Here is a 27325-nt window from a genome sequence, read left to right on the forward strand (position 1 = left end):
TGAGCATTAGAGTGGACTTATGTGTATAGAAACCAGGACCCACGTATATAAAACATGGTGCTTGCCCTCAAGGAGCTTATAGTTGAGTAAAAATTCAGATTCGTCCACTCATTTATTCATTTAACAGATTAAGGAGTTCCTGCTGTGGCACAACGGGATCCACCGTGTCTCTGCAGCAGTGGGCTTGATCTCCAGCCCAGGTGCAGTGGGTTAAGGATCCAGTGTTGCCACAGCTGGATCCATACCCCACGGGGCGGCCAAAAAGAAGAGCACCTGCAATGTGCAAGGAAGCACGTTCTGCATCAGTGAACAAGACGTGTTCCTGACCTCACCAAGCTTATCTTTTCATGATAGTGAGAGACAATTAACAGGGAACTAACCAGAGCAGCATAATATGGTGCAGACAGTGGTCATGGCTCTTAAGAAAAGTTAAGGAGGGAGTTCCCCTTGTGGCTCAGTGGTAACGAACCAGACTAGTCTCCATGAGGATGCAGGTTCAATCCCTGGCCTCTCTCAGTGGGTTAAGGATCCTGAGTTCCTGTGGCTTTGGTGTAGGCCCACAGCCACAGCTCTGATTCAATCCCTAGCCTTCGAACTTCCATATCCCGCAGATGTGGCCCTAAAAAAGAAAAAAAAAAAAAAAGGAAAGAAAAAGAAAGCAAAGGTAAGGAGAGTAACTGGTAGGAAGGCCTATTCTAGAGAAGGTAGTCAGGGAACTAAGGTGAAGTCTCTAAAGAGAAGGAAGTTGACCAAGATGAGGAAGTGAACCCTGTAAATTCTATGAGAAATGCATTCCTTTAATAGGGGCCAACAAGAACAAAGGCTCTGAAGCAGAAATGGAATGTTCCAGAAATAGGAAAAATAGGGTGGCTACAGGTCAGTAAGCCTGTGAGAGGTAGATGGGGCCAGATGACATGGGGTCTTGAGGGTCATGTTAATTTTGATTTACGCTGAATATGATGCGAGACCATTGTAGGGTTTGGAGTAGAAAAGTAACATGAGCTGGTTCATGTTTTTCCAGGGTCACACTTGCTGCTGCATGGAGAACCGACTGACAAGATCAAGGCGGAAGCACTGGGACAGGTCAGGAGACTATCATGGCAGTCAAGCAAGAGATGGCTTGCGCGAGGCTGACATCAGAGGAAGAGGCGATTGGATCGTCAGTATCCACTGGGAAAGTTGCTGCCTCTCCATATCCATAACACAACGTAAAACGTGAGGTGCCAAGATAGAGTACACTGTGTTGTGGGAGCTCAGATGAAAATTACATCTGGCTGTGGGATGAGCTGGCACTTGAGCTGTGTCTTCAAGGATGAGTGGGTAGAAATGGCGAGGGAGGAGAGGACGTTCCAAAGAAAGAAAAACATACGAGGGAAAGCACAAAAAAGGGAAAGAGAAGGCATGTTTGGGGCCCAGGAGTAATTCTGTGGATTACAGGGAGCCTTACAAGGTGGACTAGGAGGTCAGATTGGTCTGGTGGATTTGGAATACATCACAGAGGGCCTGGAGTGCCAGGACAGAGTTCAGGCCATGGAGAGCCACAGCAGGTTCTTAAGGAGGGTTTTGTGTGAGCAGAGCTGAGCTCTAGAGAGCACTGGGAAACTAGAGGCTGCAGGGGAACCTGGAAGCTTCTGCTTTGGGTCTCTGTATATCCATTCATTAAGGAGATCTTTGACTTTCTTCAATCCTAAATCTTTTGTTCCAGCCAGACCAGCCTTCTCCCTAAGCAGGGGGCTGTGCACAATCATCCCTTCCTCCCTGCTTTTATTTTTCTGGTTCTCAGCACCTAGGACACTTTCCCCAGCTCCATTTATTCAAAGCCTCCCCGTTCTTCTCTGACTCCTTGGCCTCTATTGCTCTCTTCCTTCTATCAAAGCACTTGTCTACACCACCCATGTTGGCTCTTAATCTTGAACTCCCATTTTCCTAAGTATGTATTTCAAGAACATAGGACTTTCCCTGGGAGATATAAGCTCCTTTTGGTCAAGGACATTACTGGGCATTCCCTTTGTTTTCTCCATAGTGTCTGGCACTCAGTAGCCACTGAATTATACTGACCACCCTCAGACCTAATAGTGAGTGTTGAAAGCCAGGCTGCCTCTTTAAGAGTCAAGAGTAGAAAGGCAATTGTCCAGATACACTGACATCTAGACATACAGGGAACCCATCTCCTTGCCACTATCTGTCTTCCATTCCCTGGCTATCCCCTAAACACACTAAGAACTGGACACACTTAGGTTTCGCCTTCCCTGAGAGAACTGATAATTCCTGGGAAATTCTCTCTCCTCCAGAGAATATAGTCCACATTCAAGAGACTATACCAAGCCCATAGAGAGACAGGAAAGAGGGCCTGGGTCAGATGCGGTGTGCTCCCCTCTCCTCCTAGCACTTCTGCCCCTCCTCCAGCTCCTGGCACCTTCCCTGCATCCTGCTCCTAGGCTCTGTGCCACATCATACGTGCTTTTCCCAGAGATGGTTTACCTACTTTAGGGGCTAAGGCCCTGGAGCCACACCCCCATCCCATTTCACCCGCCATTGGAAACAGCAAGCAGTGAGACACAAGTTTCAAGGCAGCAACAGGGCTAGGTGGATTCTCTCTCAACACCTGCCACCTTGCAGGAACATGGGTCACTTAAGGACACAATGCAAAGGCACAGATGATGGGTTTCTTTCTCTGTTGCTGTGGACGCTCAGTTGGGTGCTTGGCCTGTCCTTTGGCCTCCAAGGCTGACTGGTTCTTTCCAAATGCTCCCCCTGCCATTTCTTGGCGGGGTTTGGAGGCCGGGGGAGTCAGCGAGGTCACCCACCCAGGAAAGACAAAGGCGTCAGATTTCTTGCCCATGGGTTCAACTGGATGCTGGCCCAGGATCCAGTAAGCCAGGGCCCCTGACCCAACTGAGCTCAGAGACTAGTAGTGGAGACCAACCCAGGTGGCTATGCCATGGCTTCGGCGCAGTAACGGGGGCTACAGAGGGCTGTGGGCACCCCCCCTTCATTTCAAAACCTTTTCTTCCCACCTCCCTCCCAATCCAAGCTTAGGTTTAAATCGCTTGTGGAAAAGTTCCCCTACTCTTCCTCCGTCTTCCATTTCTGAAACTCAGGGGGTTGGGGGTAGGGAAGAGCGACCTCCTTTCACCGAGTCCCATTCCCCCACCCCCAAATCTGGGTAAGCTTGGCGCTCTGCAACCCTGACCTCCAACTCCAGGACAGAGAGGGGGCCTGCGGTGGTGGGGGGTGCGGGGGCAGGAGGGTCTTAAGGCCTGGGGCGGAGGCGCGGCTGCAGGAGGTAAACTTCCCTGCAACCTGCCCAGGACCTACCACCCCTGCCTCCTTCCCACGCGTGGGAGCCAAGCAGCTGCCGGGGCGAGGCGGGGCGGGGCTTGCGGGTCACGCGGGCGGCACGCGGCCTTGCGCCGCAGGCACGTGAGGGGGCGGGGCCTGCGCCCAGGATCCCCTCTCGCGGCTGCTTGCGTAGGAGCGCAGCGCCCGCCCCAACCCGCTCTGCCTCTCCCCGCCCGGCGCCACCGCCCCCGCGCCGCTGCGCGCGCCACCTCCGCCCTGAGAGCTCCCGCGCGGGGGCGGGTCGCGGAGCCCAGGGAGCTGGAGCCCGGCGAGGAGGAGCTGGGGGAGGGAGGGGGGGAGCTGACGCCTAGCGCTGCACAACGTCCTCTGCCCGGGCAGGCCCCCTCCCCTAGCCCCTCCGAAGGCTCTCCCGGACCCTCCGGCTTTTCTCTAGGTTTGGGGCGAGGAGAAGCAGGGATGCGGAACACAGCTGCGAGCAGTCGAATGCGAGGACCCCCCCCTTCACACCCTGCCCCCCCATCCACCCACGCGCGCGTGCTCTCCCGGCGCTGATGATGTCCTGCCCGCTCCGCTGCTCTGGCTTGGCTCGTGACTCTGCTTCGTGCTGGCAGAATTCCGCAGCGTGTACGCGGGGGCGGGGAGGTTGGCTCCCAGCTTTGCCCCTTGAGCTTTCCACCCTCGGGTCTGCCCAGCTGCCAGGCACCCCACTTACCTGCCCCACCCAAGTAATGTGCCTCCCATACCAGGTCATTCCGAAGCCTAGCCCCCGTGTCCCTCTCCACCCCACAGGACACTTGTGTGTGTCCTGCATCTGGTTGCCCTCTGTAGCATTGAAAACTCCCTTGTCTTTCTCTGGGCATCCCACATCTCTACCGCCAGAGTCTGCATGGGTATTGGCGGGGACGGGGGTGGATGGGGTGGAGGGCCACAGACTACACCCTCTGGGAACGGGGCAGTGGAAAAACAAGCAGGGGCTCCGCAGGAGTAGATGGAGCCTAAACAGCTCATTTCCACCCTCCCCTTGTTGATCACCCACGCACGTGTCCACCCCGGGGTAAATATTGTGGTTTGGCTCTGTTGGGCACCCAGAAGACGCATTCGCTGCCTCTGGTAACTGGGCAGCAGAACTTGGCCCAGGTCTCTCTCCTCTTGGGTTGCCATGCGGCTGACGCAGGGTCTGAGACAAGATGGCAAGTGTTGAACACGGAGGTAGGGTGAGCAATAAATATTAAAAAAAAAAAAAAAAAGCCAAAAAAAAAAGGCAGGAGATGCACAGAAATCAGACCCGGCGCTCTCCCCATTGGGAGCACCGTGAGCTGAAGAGTGTAGGCTCACTCCTCTAAGGGAGGAGCTGTATGAAAGCTGTTTTTTGCCCCTCCCCTGGACAGAGGTTGATTCTGGGTGCCATCCCTAAGTAAGAGACAGACCTGGGGCCCTCTTTTCCAGGAGGCAGTTGCCCTAGCTGAGATTTCACCAGGGGAGAGGCAGCAGGGCTAGGGGTTGAGATTCAAGGCTCTAGCAAGAGCTGCTAAGAGTTTGACCTGATTAGGCTCTTGAAAGCTGCCGTGCAAACAAGTTTTTTCAGCTCCAAAAGAGAAGTCTGGTTGGATGGTTCAGTGTCCCCTGGGCCCTCCTGTGTTCCAGCGTACTGGGGTTGTTGAGTCTGGTAGCCTTGGACATTAGAAGCTTGAGGGCCTCCTTCAGAAAGCCCTCTACCTTGCAGGCCACGGTCCTCAGAATTCCTGTTATTCAGCATAGTCATTTCATACACTTGAGCAGCAGCTTGTTCTTTTTGATTTGATTTTGTAACCTTTCAAGGTGGTATCACCTTGAAAACGGATTTATATGCAAACATGAAAAAGGCCCCAGGAGAGGAATGCACTCCTAGAGGAGGAAGCTTTTGGATCCTTTGACCATTTATTTATTCATTCATGTTTCTTGATGCTTACTGTGTTCCATGCCTTGTGCAAGGCACTGGGGAGACTCAGTTAAAAATTATAGGGTCTCTGTTGGTGGGGAGTTTGGGGTCCACTGAGAAGACAGTAAATGATTTTATCTCAGCAAAATAATTGATATAACTGGATTGCTCATGAGATGCAATATGAAACGCTCCGAAATCTGCCCTGGGGAGTGTATCCATCAGCTTGGGCTACATTATGCTGCTGTAACAAATGACTCCAGCATCTCAAGTAGCTAAAAACAATCAAGGTTTTATTTTTCTTGCATTCATGTCCACCAGAGGTCTCCTGTGGTTCTGCTGCACACTCTCTTCTTCTTCATTCTGGAACCAAAGGTAAAGTTGCATGGGTCTGGTTAGTTGCTGTTGTTTGTTTTTTTTCCCTACTTAGAGCTGCACCTGCAGAATATGGAAGTTCCTGGGCTAGGGGTCAAATCAGAGCTGCAGCTCCTGGCCTACAGCACAGCCACACCACCAGATCCAAGCCACATTTGAGACCTACGCTGAAGCTTACAGCAACACCAGATCCTTAACCCACTGAGCGAGGCCAGGGATGGAACCTGCATCCTCAGAGAGACAACATTGGGTCCTTAACCCACTGAGCCACAATGGGAACTCCGGGTCTGGGTCTGGCTAATCTTAACAGCAGAGAGAAAATAGAGATGGCAGAGCCATGTAATGGCTTATGCTCCAAAGTGGTATATGTTATTCCCAGCCATGTTGTCATTGGCCAAAGAAAGTCATGTGATTAGGTTGGCCATAAATAGAGCAGGAAGTAGAATCTTTCCACAGAATGGGTCCAGTGGAAGGGGTGGTGAATATCTGGACTAATAATACTATCTGCCACAGCTTTCCAGAGGTGATGCTTGGACTGACTGCAAAAGTAGATTAGATCTTGGGCAGACAAGGCAGGGAAGAATATTCCTGTAAAGAGAACCTCCTTACTCAGTTATGGAGGCATGAAACCACCTGGTGCAACAACCTTTCCCCCTGCGTGTGCACAGTATAGGGCAGCATTCTTCATCCACTGTCCACTCCCACATATGAATCTCTTTTTAGGAGCTTGCCCTTAGCCCTGTTTCAAAGGGTTGTCACTGGGGGAAGGATGCTGATTGGTTGTTGTATGTCTTCCCAGAGAAAATGGACCTAAGTTACCACCAAAAGAGTTGTCCTCAATAAATACTGGAAAATAGAACAACGGTAACTCAGAAAACTGCCATGAGATTCTTGACGCCTTGAAACTGGATAGTGGTGGGTCTGGATGGCTCTGCAAGGGGGCTGGGGCCTCCCAGAGTGACCCCTGCAGATGTCAGACCTTCTAAGATTTCAACCTTTGTTCATGGAGGAGTTTCAGAGGATGATCTATAGATGGTTCCGATAGTCGCTTGGGTCTCAGCAACCCAGCCTCTCTCTCCTGGTGAGCTGGATCAGTAAAAACCTCACTCCCGCCCTCTGCTTTCATTTTCCATCCTGGTTTAGGTTAAAAGAGGGATACCTGTTGACCAAGATGCCCGGGTGGCAAACACCCCCCTCAGATGCTGCTAAGCAAGAACAAATGCATGCTATTGATTCCAGAATGATTCAACCTTCGGTAGTGGTTTGGTTTTTCTTTCACGGTGCTTTACATGCCTGAAAGGCAGTGCTTACTGCCCCCCCCAAACACACACACGCTCGCCTCCCTCCCCAACTCCATATCCCCTAGAGCAGTACTTCCCTGGGTACCAGGGCCACCCAAGGAAGATGTGTATCTCAGTTGGTTAGAAGGCAATCCTTCTTTTTTTTTTTTTTTTTTGTCTTTTTTGTCTTTTTGTCTTTTGTTGTTGTTGTTGTTGTTGTTGTTGCTATTTCTTGGGCCGCTCCCGCGGCATATGGAGGTTCCCAGGCTAGGGGTTGAATTGGAGCTGTAACCACCGGCCTACGCCAGAGCCACAGCAACGCGGGATCCGAACCGCGTCTGCCACCTACACCACAGCTCATGGCAACGCCGGATCCTTAACCCACTGAGCAAGGGCAGGGATCGAACCCGCAACCTCATGGTTCCTAGTCGGATTCGTTAACCACTGCGCCACGACGGGAACTCCAAAGAGTGACTTTTTTTTTTTTTTTTTTTGTCTTTTCTCTGCTCCCTTGGTATATGGAGGTTCCCAGGCTAGGGGGTCTCACCAGAGCTGTAGCGAAGGCAATCCTTCTAAAGAGAGTCAGGATTATTTCTTTCTTTCTTTCTTTTTATTTTTTTTTATGTTTTTGTCTTTTGTCTTTTTGTCTTTTGTTGTTGTTGCTATTTCTTGGGCCACTCCTGCGGCATATGGAGGTTCCCAGGCTAGGGGTCGAATCGGAGCTGTAGCCGCCGGCCTAGGCCAGAGCCACAGCAACGCGGATCTGAGCCACGTCTGCAACCTACACCACAGCTCACGGCAACGCCGGATCGTTAACCCACTGAGCAAGGGCAGGGACCGAACCCGCAACCTCATGGTTCCTAGTTGGATTCGTTAACCACTGCGCCACGACGGGAACTCCGAGTCAGGATTATTTCAATTGCAAGTAACTGAAAATGGAGCCTAACTGACTTAATTTAAAGCATTATTATTATTATTTTTTTTTACACAACTGGCAAGTCCATAGGGCAGAATCGCCCTCAGACATGGCTTCATGTAGAGGCTTAAAGCAGACACCTAGGAGTTCCCACTGTGGTGCAATGCGATTGGCAGTGTCTCTGGAGCACTAGAATGCAGGTTTGATCCCTGGCCTGGCACAGTGTGTTAAGGATCCAGCTGTGGGGGGGATGGGGGATGGGGGTGGGGGGGGAGTAGACACCTGGTTTCTCTCTCTCTCTCTCTCTCTCTCTCTCTGTCTAGGATCTGGTTTCTTCTTGGCTGGCTGTGAGATGGCTCCAGATATTCCAGTCTTGCATGCCCTCTCCCCATAGATTCAAGTCCACTGGGAAAGAACCTCTGGGCCTCTGGGCCTCTTCCAGCATTCTTGGCATAGATCTCTCCTGTGGTGGTTCTGGGAGTTTGATGCTCCATTGATATAGGCTGAAGGTGCCTATATTTTGGGTGGGTTTCACCCCATTCAAAACACAGGACTGAGAAATTGAGAGGAGATGGTTTTCAGGGGGCACCCAGGCAAGGTGACAAGAGGAAGGTTGATTGGAAGGTGGGTGATAAAAATAGCAGATGTTTAATTTATTGACAATAGTCTGTATCTGCCAGCTATTGCTGTGTAACAAACCACCCCCAAAACTCAGTGACTTACAGTGTTTAGCTTTTTTTTTTTTTTCTCATGTATGGGTTTGTGCGGTTGTTGGGTAATTTCTGCTTTGGGCTGCGGGATAACTAAGGTTGTTGGCCTCAGGATAAGGACTGTGATTAGGTCTGGTCTATTTCTCTCATCTTCCTGAGAACAAGCACCACTTGGGACATATTCTTCTCCTGGTGAGTTATAGGAGCTCATGGCAGGGAGCACTACATGTTTTAAGACCTTGGCTCAGAACTGGCATGTGTGGCTCTGCCCACGTTCCTTTAGCCAAAGAAAGTCAGGAGGCCAGGTCTAACATCAGTGGGCGAGGAAAATATACTGAAAAATAACCCAGTTTATCCAGTGTTGCAAAAAGTGAGCTGAGCAATAGGATTAGAATGGGCTGGACAAAATTTTCCAAACTCCACCCATATGGCTTTATTCACAATTGTCACATATTCACATGGACATGCATGAAATGTTCTGCTGAGAAAATCACTTATCACCTTCTTTTGTCTCCCTAACCTTCTTTCCCCTAGCCTCAGCCTTCAGTCTTCCTCTGGATTTTCCTGTGCCAGCTATATGTGATTCACCTCTTTGAGGCTGTGTGGGCTGATCCAGAAGCTACAACACATGAGTGCTCACCTGTCTGGAATGTTGTGGAAAGAACAGCGGGAGGTTTAATAAGAGATTACTTCTTGAGGACTTTCCCATGCTAAGATGCTCTGATTCTGGGTATCCTGTGATTGGGCTGCACCCCACAAGCCTGCAGACCTTGTAATTGCCCAGCCTCCAGACCAAGGAAAGAACCCAGAAACAGTGACAGAGACAGTTATGTTTATTGGACAGGGATAATCTTACACAAAATGTCCTGGAGTGACACTGTAACTGAGCAGGGCCCTCTGGGGTTCCCAGGGAACAAAAGCTTTTGTGTCCCCCATTTCTTGTTTTTGGGGAATAAGCTTCAGCCTCCATGTCCTTCCCTGAATTCCAAAAGATGGGTTCAAACAGTTGCTAATCAGGGAAGGGAGGGGATGCAGAGAGCAGGGAGGAACAGGCAAGAAACGACAGTGCAGCCTTGGGGCAGGGCCTTGGGTCCTCCTTAAGGGATACACATATCTTTGAGCTCTTCTGCAGAATCAAAACCCCCCAAAATGAAAGATGTTAACTACTTGATGAAGCATTATTCATTCCAGAAAGAAGGAGGACCACCAGAACCAGTCCCAGGGCTACTAAATACAAGCTTTGAAGAAGTCAAGCTTGCACCAACCCTGATGCTTATCTGAGGCCCTATTTTCTACTCCCAAACTATAAGTCCATCTCCTATTCTCTCCCATAAGAGGGCACAGTCTTTAAGGCATTAGCCTGCTGTGGCCTCCTTTGCCTGGCAATGCAATAAAAGCTGTAGTTTTCTCCTTCACCCAAAACCCTGTCTCTGTGTTTCTATCTGGCACCAGTGGACAGAGGCTGAGTTTCAGCAACAACACCACACCATGTATGGCAGATGGTGGGCAGGACATAGCAGCAGCTTTTGCTACACGGGGGAGAAGGAGGCTACCATTTATAGGGGGAATTGACATCAGGTGGTCTCATCAGTGACTAAGGACTAATTAAGTCCTATAATTAAGAGGATTGGATAGTCATGTGAGAGAAACAGGGCCTGGTTGAGCAGGGGAGGTACAGAGGGTAAGAGAACAGCCAACTGGAGTGGCCTAACCATTTCTGACCAGTGTAGTTTTATTTTAGGATACAAGTTTTGACTTGAGAATTTTTTATCTCTTTGCTTCCAGTGTCCTCAATCTGGGATCCATCCGGGCCTGAGACCAAAATAAACTCATATTAGAAGACCATTGTTCTGCCTCTCCTTGGGGAAGCCATGAGGAATAGAAATTGGAAGAAGGCAAGTTTCTCAGCAGCCATTCTGTGTATTGTTTGGGCTGCCATGTATTTTTTAAGGATTTCAATGAATCAATGATAGATGAGGAGTTTTTTGTTTAAAAAATCTAGATGTTTGGCTTGTTTTTTTGTTTTTGTTTTTGTTTTTTTTTGCAGTGTTGGAAGATCTGGCAGCACGGAATCGACAGTCCTGCCTATCAGTAGCAGAGCTGAGCTATGGCTGCCCTCTTAAGATTAAGCCCATTTTGGGACCTAATCAAACTTAAAAGTTTCTGCACAGTAAAGGAAACCCTAAACAAAACAAAAAGACAACCCACAGGATGGGAGAAAATCTTTGCAAGTGAATCAACTGACAAGGGATTCATCTCCAAAATTTATAAACATCTCTGCAGCTCCATACCAAAAAAACAACCCCATCAAAAAAATAGGCAGAAGCGCTAAACAGACAGTTCTCCAAAGAAGACATACAGATGGCCAAAAAACACATGAAAAAATGTTCAACATCACTCATTAGAGAAATGCAAATCCAAACCACTCTGAGGTACCACCTTACACCAGCCAGAATAGCCATCATCAAAAAGTCTACAGACAGTAAGTGCTGGAGAGGAGAAAAAGGAACCCTAGTACACTGTTGGTGGAATTGTAAATTGGTGCAACCACTGGGGAAAACAAGATGGAGATTCCTCAGAAAACTAAACATAGAACTACCATTTAACCCAGCATCTATCCAGAGAAAACCACAACTAGCAAAGACACATAGACTCCAATGTTCATTGCAGCACTATTTACAATAGCCAAGACATGGAAACAACCTAAATGTCCATCGACAGAGGAGCAGATCCAGAAGATGTGGTACATACACACAATGGAATATTACTCAGCAATTAAAAGGAATGAAATACCAGCATTTTTAGCAACGTGGATGGACCTAGAAATTATCATGCTAAGTGAAGTCAGCCATACAATGAAACACCAACATCCAAGGCTTTCACTGACATGTGGAATCTGAAAAAAGGACAGACGGAACTTCTTTGCAGAACAGATGCTGACTCACAGACATTGAAAAACTTATGGTCTCTGGAGGAGACGGTTTGGGGGGTGGGGGGATGTGCTTGGGCTGTGGGATGGAAATCCTGTGAAGTCAGATTGTTATGATCATTATACAACTACAGATGTGATAAATTCATTTGAGTAAAAAAAAATAATCTAACTTGCAAAAAAAAAAAAGATTAAGCCCATTTTACATGCAGATATGTCTTTTTTTTTTTTTTTTTTTTTTTTTTTGGTCTTTTTAGGGCCGCACATGCATATGGAAGCTCCCAAGCTAGGGATCGAATTAGAGCTGCAGCTGCCAGCCTACACCACAGCCACAGCAACACAGGATCCAAGCAGCATCTTCGACCTACACTACAGCTCATGGCAATGCTGGATCTGTAACCCGCTGAGCGAGGCCAGGGATCGAATCTGTGTCCTCATGGATACTAGTCAGATTAATTTCCACTGAGCCATGATGGAAATTCCCATGTAGGTATGTCTTATGCCCTCTTCTAGGGCCTCATCTCTCATTTCTGGGACTCACCTGGCTCCTGCGTGGTCTTAATTTACACTTGTTGCAGAAGTGCTGCAAAGTGGGCGGGAGGCTAGATCAGAAACCACCTTTAGGAAGACCTGATCCCAGGTGACGTCCCCCTCAGAGGAGAGCCTCAGTTTGGGATGTAGATCTGACCCTTGGCACAGCACCATTCATTAAACCTGCCCTGCACACCTACTGCTTGCTAAGCCCTGTGATTCATACTAGAACATTAAACTCGCCTTTCATGGGTCCTATTTTAAATATTGAAAGGAGAACGCTTGTTTTCTTTATTCACTACTCACTGAATACTTCTTCCACCAAATGTGTGGGGGTTTTTCCCCACCAAGCAATTCTTCAGCTCTTCAGACATCAGCAGGGTGTCCTACAGTTCAACTCAGTGCTGACAATAACTGCCTGTTAGCACAGGCTCCACAGGTTAAAGGCTCAGTCCCACAAGACTGCCCTCTCCCCCTCCTTAGAGGCCAGTCACCAAGTCCAGATTGTCACCTGTGCCTCTCACCTTCTGGTTATAAATCAGAGGCTCCCATGACCCCCTCCTTGGATTTGATAATTTGCTAGCATCAGGCAAACAGCCTATTTACTAGGTAATCAGTTTATCATAAAAGGCTATAAACTCAGAACAACCAGATTGAAGAGATGCAAAGGGCAACGTGTGTGGGGAGGGTGGGGAACTTCCAAGCCTTGTATGATCAGGCCACCTAAGACGGCTGTTCTCATGTTCTTTTTACATCCCCTGCTCACCCAGCACCTGCTTCCCCCCGCACCTGCTCGCATGGCTGACCTTCCTACAGACTTGTCCCAGGCCCAGCTGGTGATTGTTCTAATCTGACATCACTGATTGAGCCAACCTGACGGCAATTCCTCCTATAACTGGTAATCTCCCCTTCCGCCTTCCCCTCCCCTCGCCGCCCCCGGGTGGCCTGCCCCTCCTCCGCACACGGTGGAGTGTTGCTCCGGGACCTTGCTTCACACAGGTAAGCTCCCCCATCCACTAAACGCCTGACGTCGCTGTTGCTGACTCCGGGCTCTTTCTTGGGTCTTGAGGCTGGACAAGTCCAAGGCCTGCAGACCTGCAGTGCAGCCCAGCAATTGGCAGAGCCAGCCAGGAAACCCAGGTAACTCCTGTGAGCATTGAGGTATCAGGAAATAAGGACCAGGACTGGAAAGTTACGGGGGCCGACCCCTAACATATGGGGCCCAAAAGTTCCAGGGGTGATCCCGAAAGTTGTGGGGGGAATCATGGTGTGGCTGTCCACTAGTATGTGGGGCCCCTTGGTGGCTGTTCTTGAGGAATGGGGCCCACCAAGAGAACAGTGGCCCCTAATGGCTCGGCTCTTGTATCAAAGTGAATCTTTTGCAGTTGATTTGGCCTTTACCTGGGGTGCATGCACGGTACCTCACTACGTTTGTCCAGATCCTGTCCTCTCTGCCTGGTTTTGACCTTTGTTAAAAGGTCCCGGTAATCCTCTGAAAGTGAGGAAAGTGAATGTGAGTGAATAATATGTATTATTGCGTATTACTCTTAATTGTTTAAACTGAATTGGTTATTTAGAAATGAAAATAAAAATCCCTGAAGGTGTTCTCTCTTGACATTCTAAAACAGTTAGAGGAAGTTGGCTTTCTAGGAGGAATTGGTATTTCTCTTCTTATACCTTTGAAATGTAAAGATCTACCTGGTCCCTCAGGAACTGTAATCACTGGATCCCTGAGAATGAAGGGGGAAAAAAAGGAGAGGTCTTTAAAAATCCTATAGGAATAATATGTTTTGGGAACGTGTATCTGAAATAGTCTCTCTAGGAGTTCCTGTTCTGGCTCGCCGGGTTGAGAACTCAACATTGTCTCCTTGAGGATGCGGGTTCGATCCCTGACCTCGGTATTGCTGCAAGCTGAGGCGTAGGTCACAGGTGCGGCTGGAATCCCGTGTTGCCATGGCTGTGGCCTCAGTTGTAACTCCAATTTGACCCCTGGCCAGGGAACTTCCATATGCTGCAGGGGCAGCCTTAAAAATTTGTTCCTTTAGGAAGTTCCCATTGTGCCTCAGCAGTAATGAGCCTGACTCATATCCGTGAGAATGCGGGTTCAATCCCTTGCTCAGTGGGTTAAGGATCCGGGCGTTGCTGTGAGTTGTGTTGTAAGTCACAGACATGGCTTGGATCCCCAGTTGGTGTGGCTGGCAGTTGTAGCTCCAATTCGACCCCTAGCCTGGGAACTTCTATATGCCGTACCTATGGCCCTAAAAAGTAAAAAAACAAAAAACAACAAAAACCACTCAAATTTAAAAAATTAAAATAAATTAATCGCTCTAGATTTTGGTAACTGTCAACTAAATTAAGTTAAATGAAGAGAACTCATCGACTATCTGGGTCATTTCAAATAGGATGAAATATTAAAACATTAATTGCTGAATGGGTCTAAGTTTACTGCCTTTTTATTCTTAGACGAGGAAGACTAAAACCTGAGCTGTCTGATCAGGAAATGCTGGCATGGCAAACAGTTCACAATTACTTACTTTTCAGTTTTTGCCAGAGGTTAAGTTCTTTAAATGTTAAAATTACCATCAGTCATAATTCTAGTTACTGTAACAAGTTTATTGATTACATTGTAGTAAGGTGTCTATGCCTTTTTAAGGTCTTTTGCTGTTTACGGAAAGTTGCTATAATGTATAAGTACTCTGATGCTTTTGTAAAAGTGCTTCATCATCTAGAAGATTCATAGGAAGTATAGGTCTCATAAATTTCAGATTATACTGTTGAAATGGCTAAGGAATTAAAGATTCCTTATGAAAACCTGATAGCTTCATTAAAAAGTTAACAAAGGAATTGGTTATGAGTAAACTGGTGAGTATGACTATAATTTTCTAAGGATTTTGTCTGGAATATTACTGGTTTTGATATATGTTTTCCAGGTCTAGGGAAGCCCTTCCCCTCAAACACATTATGACTTACAGCAATTTACTAAAATACACTTGTGGATAGGATCAAAATACTTTTGTTTCTCTCTGCGTAGTCCCTCCAGAAACTCTTGGGTTCTAAGTAGTCTTATCAGGTGGTTGGGAAAGACTGTCTCCTGGCATGAGCAGGAATCCTGATATTCTGGGGACCTCTAAAAGAGGGAAATCCACTGAGGTGGAGTCTGCTGGCAGGTCTTTGGCTTGGCTTTCCTGGCCTTTTGGAATCCAGTCTAAGATTCCTTCTGAGGAGTTCTACCATAGCTAGTTTGGAGGAGCCTATGTGGTCAGTTGACCAGAATTCTTTTGCAAGCAAATTAGTCTTGATTTGGTTGTGTTTGGTGGATATGAGGGCAATTTATTTACTTTTTATTTTTATCTTTTCTACAGCTGCACCCTCAGCATATGAAGGTTCCCAGAGGCTAGGGGTTGATTCCGATCTGTAGCCACCTGCCCATGCCACAGCCACAGCCACAGCAACGTGGATCCGAGCCGAATCTGTGACGTACACCACAGCCCAGGGCAGCTCCAGATCCTTAACCCACTGAGAGAGGCCAGAGATCAAACCCACAAACTCATGGTTCCTAGTCGGATTCGTCAACCACTGAGCCATGACGGGAACTCTGGAGATGAGGGTAATTTAGAGAGGAAAGTATTATGTTTCAGAGGATGTTAAATTCTAGTTCTGCTCATTGAGGTCTGCATTCATGAAAGTTATTATGTTAGGCATACTTTTGCCCTGATGTTCAGCATGGAAGGAAAATTGTCTAGTGAAGTTGTCCCAGAGAATAGCTACTCATGATGTATCACTGCTTGTTTTAAGTTGGTGGCAAAAAGCACATGTAAAGTATTTGTGTAACAGTTCAGTATAAGTGATAACATGTATAGCCTATAAAATGTTTCGCCATTAACACGCCTTTGAGCTTGTTCTAATAGCTGATCAGTTTTCCCTCAGTGTAATTAATGAGGCAGATATAAAGGAGGCCTAGCACTGAGGGACATACTCTGGACCCAGGGCAGGCAGTGTGCACGCTGGCTTCCAGGGATGGGTACTTTGGTCCGTCAAAAGATTTGCAATCAAAAGGGGAAATGATGGGAAAATCTTTACATATGGAGTTATGGGGAAGTCATTTTGGCTTTTACATGGTTTAACTTAAACTTCACTGACCACAGTGGCCTGTTTTGTGGCCTGTCAAATGTGAATTGTACATCTGCTTTGGCTGTTATGGAAGTCAAAGTGGAGTAGCTATGGTTGAGACAGCCAAGGTAAAACTAGGTGGCCATTGTAGATGTGATTTTGGACATGTTCTATCTTTCTGAAAACTTGGGTTTTTTGACTGTGTTGCAGACCAGGACAAAAACCACAGGCAGGTGTGTTATTATCTCAGAATTCAGGTGTAGCTTATATTTTGTTGAATATTCATGGCTGCTGCTGTGTGGTACCTGTTAGATGTCTTACACTTCATCCCTAGTCTGAATGAAGGGAAACTATTTGAGAACTGAGCAGCAACACTGGCCTCACTGACAACTGAGTCTAATTGCTGGGTATACAGCAAGATGCTGTTGTCATCCTCCTCTGGACTTCATGAAAAATCCACCCAGCTAAGGTGACCATGTGGGGATGACTGACAATGGAAGGCGAAAGACTCGCCCTCTTCTGTCTCACATGTCAGCACATCAGAAGGACCTCCGTCATAAGTGTTACTGTACAGCTGACAGCCCATGAGCCCCGGGCTATGCAGTGCGGAGTGGATAGGCTGGCTTTTGGATACACAAGTCCAATTAGTGGGATTAACTGTTTTTTGTTTGGAAAGATCTAATAGGTTCACCCCTAATGGCATTCGACATAACATGGGGTGGCAGACCTGTGCCTATGACTACTGACTCCTGCCTAGGGTACCAGAATATTTTTTTTAGAGCCAGGGCCTTCCCGTCTGGGTTTGACTTCTTCTCCCGTTGATCTGGTAATCACTTGGTTCTGAAATTTGCCACATCCTGGAAAATGACCTCTTGGCACACTAGGTATCTTACTCTTGATATTGTTTAACTGCTGGTGTCTGTGTTGTATTTGTGGTATCTGGTTGCAGTACCTCTTTACATATATACCCAAGGACATTGAGAAACAGGGGCAGACCAAGATTATAAGGCAGGGTGTGAGGGGTGGAGTGCATGATCAATCTACCCAAGATGACTGCTCTTTTTCTTCCTCTTTTTAGGGTTGCATCTATGGCATATGGAAGTTCCCAGGCTAGGGGTTGAATTGGAACTGTAGCTGCTGGCCTACCCATCAGTCAAAGCAATGCTGGATCCAAGCCACATCTACAACCTATGCCACAGCTTGTGGCAACTCCAGATCCTTAACCTACATCCTCATAGACACTAGTTGGGTTCTTAACGCACTGAACCACAATGGGAACTCCCCAAATGGCTGTTCTCTTGCTCTCCGTCCTCTCTCACCTCCACCCTACTCACAGGGCTGAACTTCTTACATGCCCACACCCTGGCTAGTGATTGTTTTAAGCTTTAGCTGAGAAGATCTCCACTATGATAGCTTATCAAAGGGGCAGTGAGAGGTGTGCCCCTCGAGGTGTGCCCCTCTGCTGGTTTCCCAATGAGCCAACTGAACGTTATTCCCCCCTAGAACTGGTAACCTCTCCTTTCCTCTCCTCATCACCCGTCTGCCACACAGGGTGTGGTGTCACACCAAGACCTTGCTCCAGATATGTAAGCTCCCCCATCCATTATACTATTGATGTCTCTATTGCTGACTCCAGGGTCTTTTTTGGGTCTCGAAGTTGGGCAAGTACAGGACTAGTAGGCCTGTGGGGTGCAGCCTAATGCTCCCCCAGCACAGCGCTCTTCTAGCACTTCTACATATTCTGCAACCTAGAGGCTCTCAGAACCCCACACTATTGGTTTTTTGCAGAGACGTCATTATTTGGACATGGTTGATCAACTCACTGGGCATTGGTGATGAATTCAACCTCCAGCCCCTCTCGCTTCTCTGGAGGTCAGGTCAGGGGCTGAAAGTTCCAGCCCTCTAATCACATGGTTGGCTCCCCTGGCAACCAGATGCCATCCTGTGGGGTTTTCAAAAGTCACCTCATTAATAAACTCAGGTGTGATATATAGGGGGCTTGCAATAAATAACAAAAGATGTTCCTTTCTCCTTTATTCTTCTTTTAGGGAATTCAGGGGCTTTAGGAGCTCTGGGCCAGAAGATCCAATATATATTTCTTAGTACAATATCTCACACACACACACACACACACACACATTTGCATTTTTATGGTAAAACAGATGTAATATAAATATTTAACCATCTTAAGTGTACAATTTATTGGCAATAAGAACATTCATAGGAGTTCCTGTTGTGGTGCCGTGGTTAACGAATCTGACTAGGAACCATGAGGTTGCGGGTTTGATCCCTGGCCTCACTCAGTGGGTTAAGGATTCGGTGTTACCATGAGCTGTGGTGTGGGTTGCAGACGCAGCTCGGATCTGGCATGGCTGTGGCTCTGGCGTGGGCCGGCGCCTACAGCTCTGATTATACCCCCTAGCCTAGGAATCTCCATATGCCACGGGTGTGGCCCTAGAAAAGACAAAAAAAAAAAAAAAAAAAAAAAGAACATTCATAGAGTTGTGCAACCATCAGCACTATCGATTTAGAGAACTTTTTCATCTCCAACAAATTCTGTGCCCATTTCACAGTAGTTCCCCATTTCCTTCTCTCCCTCAGCTCCTGTAGAGGCACCTCCACTCTACTTTCTGTTTATAAGAATATGCTTATTCTAGGAACTTCATCTAAGAGGAATCATATAGAATTTGTTCTTTGTGACAGACTCATTTAGCATGTTTTCAAGGTTCATCCATGTTAAAGCATGTATCAGAACTTCATCCCCTTTCATGGCTTGGATAATACTCCGTGATATGGATACACATTTTGTTGATGCCTTTATCTGTTTATGGACACTTGGGTAACTTCCACTTCTTGGCTATTGTAAATAAAGCTGCTGGGAACACTGGGGTACAAAATCTGTTGGAATTTCTGCTTTCAGTTTTTTTGGGTTTATATGAGCCTGTTTATATATATATATATATATACACACACATAATATATATAAAAATATATTATATACTATATACATTATATATTATATATTGTATACATAATATATACATAAAATATAGAGTATATATAATATATACATAAAATATACATAAATATATATTATATATATATAAAATATATACATATATATTTTTTGGTTTTTTGCCATTTCTTGGGCTGCTTCAGCAGCATATGGAGGTTCCCAGGCCAGGGGTTGAATTGGAGCTGCAGCCGCCAGCCTACACCAGAGCTCATGGCAACGCCCGATCCTTAACCCACTGAGCAAGGCCAGGGATTGAACCCACAACCTCATGGTTCTTAGTCGGATTCGTTAACCACTGAGCCACGACGGGAACTCCGAGCCTATTATATTTTAATTCAAATTAAATTATAAACTTCCAGCTCTGTCTTCTCAGTGCTCCATAAGGCAGTAAAGAACTTGATACTTTCATTTTACAGATGCAGAAACTGAGCAAGAGATTAAGACTGGAAACTGGAATTGGAAACTAGATCCTTGGTGTGGTCTTTTTTTTCTTTTCTTTTTTTTTTTTGTCTTTTCTAGGGCTGCACTTGCGGCATATGTAGGTTCCCAGGCTAGGGGTGGAATCAGAGCTATAGCTGCCAGCTTATGCCAGAGCCAAAGCAACCTCATGGTTCCCAGTCGAATTCCTTAACCACTGAGCCACGACAGGAACTCCTCCTTTTTTTTTGTAATTGAGGTATAGTTGATTTACAATGTTGTATTAATTTCTGGTGGGCAGCATAGTTATTCAGTTATACATATATACTCTTTTTCATATGCTTTTCCATTATGGTTTATTATAGAATGTTGAATATAGTTCCCTGTACTATACAGTAGGACCTTTTTATTTCTCTATTTTATATATAATAGTTTGTATCTACTAATCCCAAACTCCTAATTTATCCCTTCCCACCCTCTTTCCCCTTTGGTAACTGTAAGTTTTTTTTTTCTGCAATCTGTTCCTGTTTCATAATTAAGCTCATTGTGTCACATTTTCGATTCCACATGTAAGCAATGTCATAATGGTATTTGACTTTCTCTTTCTGACTTCATTTAGTATAATCTCTAAGTCCATCCACGTTGCTGCAAATGGCATTATTTCATTCTTTTTTATGGCTGAGTAGTATTCCATTGTATGTATATATATACCACATCTTCATTATCCATTCCTCTGTTGATGGACACTTAGGTTGCTTCCATGTCTTGGCTCTTGTAAATAGTGCTGCTCTGCACATTGTGGTCCATGTGTCTTTTCGATTTAGAGTTTTAACTGGATATGTGCCCAGGAGGGGGATTGCTGGATCGTGTGGCAACTATATTTTTAGTTTTTTGAGGAACCTCCATACGCTGTTGCATAGTGGCTGTGCCAATTTATATTCCCACTTGGTGTGGAGGCTTTTATGTTAGACTAACATCCCTGAGGACTGGGCCTGTGTCTGTTGCTATCGCTGAAGTATCCCCAAGGACAGGGATACAGTCCATATGGTTTGAGAGAACGAATACATGGTATTTGTGCTTACACTTCACAGAGTCTCTCAGATAAGCTCCAGGTGTCTGTAACACTTCCTCCTCTTCTCTCCCCAGTCTCCCTCTCTATCAATTAGGCACCCTTCCCCCACCCACCGAAGGGACTTGGACAAACCAGCTGGTCCTGATCCATATCTTAAATAATAACCACTTCAGTCTCAGGCCTGAGAGAGGCTGCTTTCCAAAGTGCTCTGTCCACAGTCCCAGAAGTATGTCTTTCTCCCCATTCTGTGTGGGGTTTCATTTGAGCTTCACCCTGGAGTTCAGTGCAATTCCTGAGCAACTGGTCCTGGCTGGTGTGTGAGACCCACTGGGGGGCCCTCTGGCATGGGGTAGAGGGTGGATTTGAACACCTTATGGTCAGATTTTGTCCAAGAATCTGCTGCATGATTGCAGGTCCTCTTATCTCACTGCCCTGTCCTGGAGTTTTGGGAGCCTCAACCTAAATTCCCTTTTTGTTTAAAAAATTGAGACAATGTAATTTTAATGGGGTGGTGAAAATACTTCTCTTGGTACACCCTACAGCGGACTTGGTATTTGCTTTAGAAAATGGGGGCTTTAAAAATACTCCCTTCTTCCTTCTTGGAAGAACCTGGCTTCGGGTTCTCGGAGAAGGTAAGGGGTGTGGTTTAAACCATCTGGGGTCCTTTGTCCACTTCCTTTCTGTCCACACGACAACAAAAGCTGTCACTCATGGCACAAAGATGGGATGCGGAAGGCACGTGCCCGTCGCTCGCTAACGGGGAGCGTGTGTGTGAGAAAGAAGGCAAAGCGATGGTGAGAAGCACACACAAGGCATCCATTTCATGCCCCCGGAGCCGTCTGGCTAATGGTTCAGCTTCACCGGGGAAATTTCTGTGACTGGTGTAGGAAGGAGGCGCTGAGACAAAAGGTTCGGGGGTGGGGGTGGGGTGGAGAAGAGCTCGCGCAGGTTTGGCAAAAAGAGAGAAGGAAACCTACCCATCCCAAGCCCGACCCAAGGCCGACGACCGCAGCCGGCTCTGCTGAGAGTGGGCGGGGCGGAGGGGCGCGAGGCAGGGAGGGAGGCGGCTTCCCCGCGGGCAGCAGAGGGTTAACCCCTCCCGGCGCCCAAGGACGTCAGAGCAGGTTCTCGTCTGGGGTTGGGATTGAGAGCTTTTATCCCTTGTTATTTTTCCTCATGTCTTTGCTTTTTATTGTGTTAGGATTTGGGGATTTGGCTTTTTTTTTTTTATGTTTAAAATATTTGGAAGGGAGAAAAAAAAATCCACCCCCATGAAAGAATAGGAAGACAGCAGTTTGGAGGATGGGGTGCTGGGAGAGGCATGGGGAGCCCCTGGTTCAGATGATGAGCAGAGCAGCCGCCTTGCTCGGCTCCCTCCCATCCCTGCATTCTCCTGAGCCCCCAAAGCCTCAGCCCGGACGAAGGGACTTCCCGCTTTGGAGACCCATTCAGCCACAGGGCAGCTCTGAGGCCGGCTGTTACTGACAGGGACGGGCCACCCCTGCGTGCTCCTCCCAGACACACCTGCAGTCTGACCCTCTACTGGTCTGGGAGGCCAGGCGATCCCACCGTCTCTGCAGGGCATTTTCTCCTCTGCTGACCCAGTGGGGGAGGCATGCAGAAGCTCACAGTCCCCCTGAAAGTGAGCAGAGAGAATTCAGGGGTCAGGCTCCAGGAAGGGAGGGAGAAATGGCATGGGTTACTCAAGACAGTTTAGAGCTGCTTAGATGTTTATGAGATCTTAAAGGAAATTAAAACATCAAAGGAACCCATCCATATTTAGCCTATGGCCACTGGGGTCAGAATTTTCTGTAATCAGCAGGCTTCATGCCTGAGGCAGAAGGCCCTGAGCAAGGTCAGGTGAGAGAAAGGTAAGGTGGTCTGGGTGTGGCACCATGAAGCCAGAAACTGAGATGGAGATGTGGAGACAGAACCATGGACCCCCAGGATCCCAGAGATGGAAGGGACGCCTGAGCATATCCAGGGGGACCTGCTGCCCACATCCCTGAGATGGAAGCATCCAGGCAGCTGGCATGCTTTGGGCCCTAGGGAGAGGATCCAGGAATGGGTATAGCTACTTTTTGATGGAACTTAGTAACTTGGTAGCCTGGGAAGCCGCAGGAATTGCGGGGGTGGGGGGTGCGGAAATGGAACCTCCAAAGTCAAGACCAAGTAACATTTGCCCCTCTCTTACTCTTGTTTGTAGTCAGCCTGACAGAGGAAACAAGCCCTGGGAAACAGTCACCTAGTGTTAAAGATCACAACTGGGTCTTCTGGAGTTCCTGTTGTGGCTCAGTGGTTAACAAACCCGGCTAGCATCCATGAGGACGTGGGTTCGATCCCTGGCCTTGCTCAGTGGGTTAAGGATCCGGTGACCCTGTGAGCTTTGGCGTAGGTCGCAGATGCGGCTCAGATCCCACGTTGCTGTGGCTGTGGTGTAGACCGGCGGCTACAGCTCCGATTCGACCCCTAGCCTGGGAACTGCCATAAGCTGCTGCTTCGGCCCTGAAAAACAAAAAGAAAGAGCTGGGTCTTCTAAACTAAGACTATAAAATAAAATTGGACTTTCAACCAAGGACAGAGGACATCTGGAAGGGATCATGGCGATGGTGGTTGGCAGGAACATCTCCCACCTGATCCAAGTAACTTAAACTGAAATTCTGAGAGAAAGAGGGAGGGGAAAATATCCATCTGCCATGAAAACTGGACATTGTAAAAGCCTGGTATTGTTGAAAAATAGAAGCAAAGACATTCTGGGTTCAGTGACAATGTTTATGTGGTGTCAGAGTGGGCGTGAGATGTTTCCTTTCTTTTTTTAAATTTTTTAAAAATTGTAGTTGATTTACAATGTTAGTCAATTTCTGCTGTACAGCAAAGTGACCCAGTTGTACATAAACATACATTCTTTTTCTCACATTATGCTCCATCACGTTTCATCACAAGTGATGAGATATAATTCTCTGTGCTACACAGCAGGATCTCAATGCTTATCCCCTCCAAGGGCAATAGTTTGCATCTAGTAACTCCAAACCCCCAGTCCATCCTTGGCAACCACAAGTCTGTTCCTGAGATGTTTTCCTTTTCCTTCTCCTCTCCATCCTCTCTTCAACATTCTGCCCTCAGTCCTGGAAGTTTGTCTTCATGGATGCATCCGTGGGCTCTCAGGCCCTCTGGCTTCTGCAGGGTTTAACCAGTAAGAGTCTGCCAGCAGGAGATTGGAAGGTGAGAGAAGAGTGAAGTTGGGATATTTATTCTCTGGCTCCCTCCCAGCTGGGTCTCTGGGTGCTGGCTGTGTCCCTCTTCTAAAGACTTCAGCTTCTGGAGTTCCCACCATGGCTCAGTGGTAACGAATCCAACTAGTATCCATGAGGACACGGGTTCAATCCCTCACCTTGCTCAGTGGATTAAGGATCTGGCAATCCTGTGAGCTGTGGTGTAGGTCGCATACATGGTTCAGATCCCACATTGCTGTGGCTATGGTGCAGGCCACTCGGATTTGACCCCTAGCCTGAGAACTTCCCAGTGCGGCCCTAAAAAGACAAAATAAATAAATAAATAAATAAATAAAATAAAGACTTCAGCTCCTGTCGGTGGGTGGGGGGGACCTGCTACAGCAGTTCTCTTCAGAGTCTGTTACCTACCTTGCCCTCTGCCTCTCCAGAGCTTGGAATGGTAACAGATCCCCCGTTAGTAGCTCTATTGCTCACTGTTTTCCCTTACTGTTGCCCACGCTATTTAACCAGCCCCTTCATTAAACCCTCAGTTACCTCATATGAGATTATCAACCACTTCCTGCTGGGACCCTAAGCCATTACCGTAATCTATTAAATGACATGCAGTAGAAACTGTGACATGAGCTTGGTGTGAGCTCAACGTCGCCACCAAGACTTGGTTGGATGATGCTTATGACATGAATTCTATGATGGTAAGGAGCCCGTTCACCCAAATAAATTAGTCTCATTGCAGTGGGTTAAGGAGAATGCGGTTCATGTATTTTAATAAATGTTTATTGAGTATCTCCTGTGTGGCATGTACTGTGGTAGGGACGGGGGAGTTGGCGATGGCAAATCAGGCAAACAGCCAGCTTTCAGGGTGATTTCAGTCTGTGGGGGAGAAGGACATTAATCACATAGGCACAAATATAAATACATAGATAGAAACCATGATAAATCCTTGGCAAGATGACTACAAGTTTCTCTGAGAGCATCTAGTAGAGGCTAATGAGGAGTGGAGCCTCAGAGAAAGTTCCTTTGAGGATGTGACACTGTGCTTAGCCAGGCAAAGGGCCGGAGATGGGAGAAGAGGAGGGAAGAGCAAATTCAAAGATTCTGAGGCTGGAAGGGTCTCCCAGATGTTCCATGAACCTAGGAGAAGCCGCTATGGCAAGCTGAGATTTGGCTTTGAGTGCAATGGCGTTTTGAGCAGGAGAGGAGCTTGATTTGACATCCTAAAAGCTGGCTATGGTACCATGGAAAGCAGTGGTGGGGATGAAAGGAGAGACAAGTGATGCTGCTAGCGCAGGCCCAAACCACCAGTCTAGCTAACAGTGTTGCGATGCTTTCCTTGTCCGGGAAAGCCTAACTTGGAGGCAGTGATCTGGGTTCATAGGCACAACCATTGGGTGGTCTGTCTGTCATAACATTGCAGTGGATTAAATTTTTTTTTAATTTTTAAATTTTTTTTTGTCTTTTTCCCATTTCTTGGGCTGCTTCCCTTGGCCTATGGAGGTTCCCAGGCTAGGGGTCAAATCAGAGCCATAGCCACCGGCCTATACCAGAGTCACAGCAACACAGGATCTGAGCCGCGTCTGCAACCTACACCATAGCTTACGGCAACGCCAGATCCTTAACCCACTGAGCAAGGCCAGGGACCGAACCTGCAACCTCATCATGGTTCCTAGTCAAATTCGTTAACCACTGAGCCACGACAGGAACTCCTATATTCTTGACCTGATACTTACCGAAAAGTGAGAAGGCAAAAAAGGGGAGCTATTACTTGGGATCTAATTCTGACAAGCAAGGAAGAACTTGCTTGTGAAGTGGACATGTATGTCCCTTAGAGGGACATGTGATCACATGGTGTGTGTGTGTGTGTGTGTGTGTGTGTGTGTGTGTGTGTGTGTGTGTGTGACAGAGACAGAGAAACAGAGATAGAGATGCTAGAAAATTAAACCTCATGGACTCCAGGGAGAAACCAGGAGTTACTAGCTTATGGCCAGAGCTTCAGTGAAAGAAGGTGGCTTGACAGGCATAGGAAATACCTCTGTATTTGTCTGCCTGAGCTACCATAACGAAGTTCCACAGACTGGGTGGCTTCAATGACAAACATTTATGGTCTCAGAGTTCTGGAGATGGGAAGTCCAAAACCAAAGGTGCCAGCAGATCTGGTTCCTCCTGAGGGCTGTGAGGAAGGGATCCCTCTCGCCTTGGCTCGTAGATGGTCATCTTCTCCCTGTCTCTTTTCACATTATCTTCCCTCCACTCGTGTCTGTGTCTGTACCTAAATTTCCGTTCTTTTAAGGACATTATTGGATTAGGGCCCACCCTCATGACCTCACTTTTACTTGATTATATCTGTAAAGATTTGTCTCCAGATGAGGTCACATTCTGAAGTACCAGGTTTTAGGACTCCAACATATCTTTTTAGGAGACACTTTAACCCATCACAACTACCAAATGAAACTGAAGCAGGATTTACAAAGTCATGTATCAAATATGTACCAGGTGCTTACTCTGTCTGTACCAGATACACTGTTCAGTGTGGGCTTGACCCCAAAGATACACTTGATCTTGTGGTAGACTACTGACATGCCAAAGCTTGTAATGCAGCTCTTGTTAAAGAGCTATGATAGCAAGTTCCCATTGTGGCTCAGCAGTAGTGAGCCTGACTAGTATCCATGAGGATGCAGGTTCGATCCCTGGCCTTGCTCAGTGGGTTAAGGATCCAGTGTTTCCCTGAGCTGTGGTAGAGGTCAGAGATGCGGCTTGGATCTTGGGTGGCAGCTGTAGCTCTGACTCAACCCCTAGCCTGGGAAGTTCCATATGCCTCAGGTGCAGCCCTAAAAAGCAAAAAAAAAAGTCTAATATAAATTTATTTTCATACGTCTCTGTGACCCACTTGATATAGGACACAGTTTAATGTAACCTTACAGGGAAGCATACAGTATACAAAACATAGTGGTGGTACAAAGAGCAGTGTGGTCAGCTCTACTTGAGCTACTTGAGGGGATCAGGGAAGGCTTCCTGGGGGAGATGACATGACCTGAATCTCCATGGAGGACAAAGGAGTGGCCCAGGGCGAGAAGAAGTAGAAGGGAGGTGCATGTGGAGGGAAAACCATGGAGGGAGTGGGTACAGCATATTTGTGTGGGTGAGAGTATATGGCTTCAGAGTCAGTGAAGGGAGATGCTTTAGAGAAGCCAGATCATGAAGGGCCTTGGGTCCAGGATAAGGAAGGTGAACTTATCCTGAAAACTTTGTCAAGAGTATGTGTGTATTTGGGGTGGGGGACGTCATCTAGGGGATTTAAGGAGGGAGTGAGAGGATTAGATGTGGCTTTTGTGTAGGGGATGGACTGAGGAGGTTGTGAGGGGAGCCTGGGAGATTAATGAGTGGGCGGAAGTGAGAGAGAAAGAGCACAGGGCTGGACCAAGGCAGTAGGGATGGAAAGGGGAGAAACCACTAACGCAGAGTACTAGGGGTAGAATTGAAATCTATTAGGGACGACTTAGTGGCTGGGGACAAGGGAG

The 27325-nt window shown here is 47.3% G+C and overlaps 2 long non-coding RNA genes across 3 annotated transcripts; both read left to right on the forward strand.

Moving 5' to 3' along the window:
* Nucleotides 1–1047: 1047 nt before the first annotated feature.
* On the forward strand, nt 1048–11631 carry LOC146405284 (uncharacterized). Of its 2 annotated transcripts, XR_014837040.1 has the most exons (5): nt 1048–1215; nt 5543–5596; nt 9037–9175; nt 10288–10397; nt 10550–11631. It is a non-coding gene; the product is annotated as an uncharacterized LOC146405284 (long non-coding RNA). The 2 variants fall into 2 exon arrangements; XR_014837041.1 differs by lacking the exons at nt 9037–9175; nt 10288–10397; nt 10550–11631 and adding an exon at nt 8116–8244 and having other exon boundaries at nt 1078–1215.
* Nucleotides 11632–21254: 9623 nt separating this feature from the next.
* On the forward strand, nt 21255–24593 carry LOC146405285 (uncharacterized). The gene is made up of 2 exons (XR_014839197.1): nt 21255–21371; nt 22784–24593. It is a non-coding gene; the product is annotated as an uncharacterized LOC146405285 (long non-coding RNA).
* Nucleotides 24594–27325: the final 2732 nt, after the last annotated feature.

The sequence above is a fragment of the Sus scrofa genome, chromosome 2, assembly GCF_054392235.1.
Source record: "Sus scrofa isolate SSC_HxYL_T2T_F1_AM1 chromosome 2, Sscrofa_HxYL_maternal_Yorkshire_Landrace_v2.0, whole genome shotgun sequence".
Lineage (NCBI taxonomy): Eukaryota > Metazoa > Chordata > Mammalia > Artiodactyla > Suidae > Sus > Sus scrofa.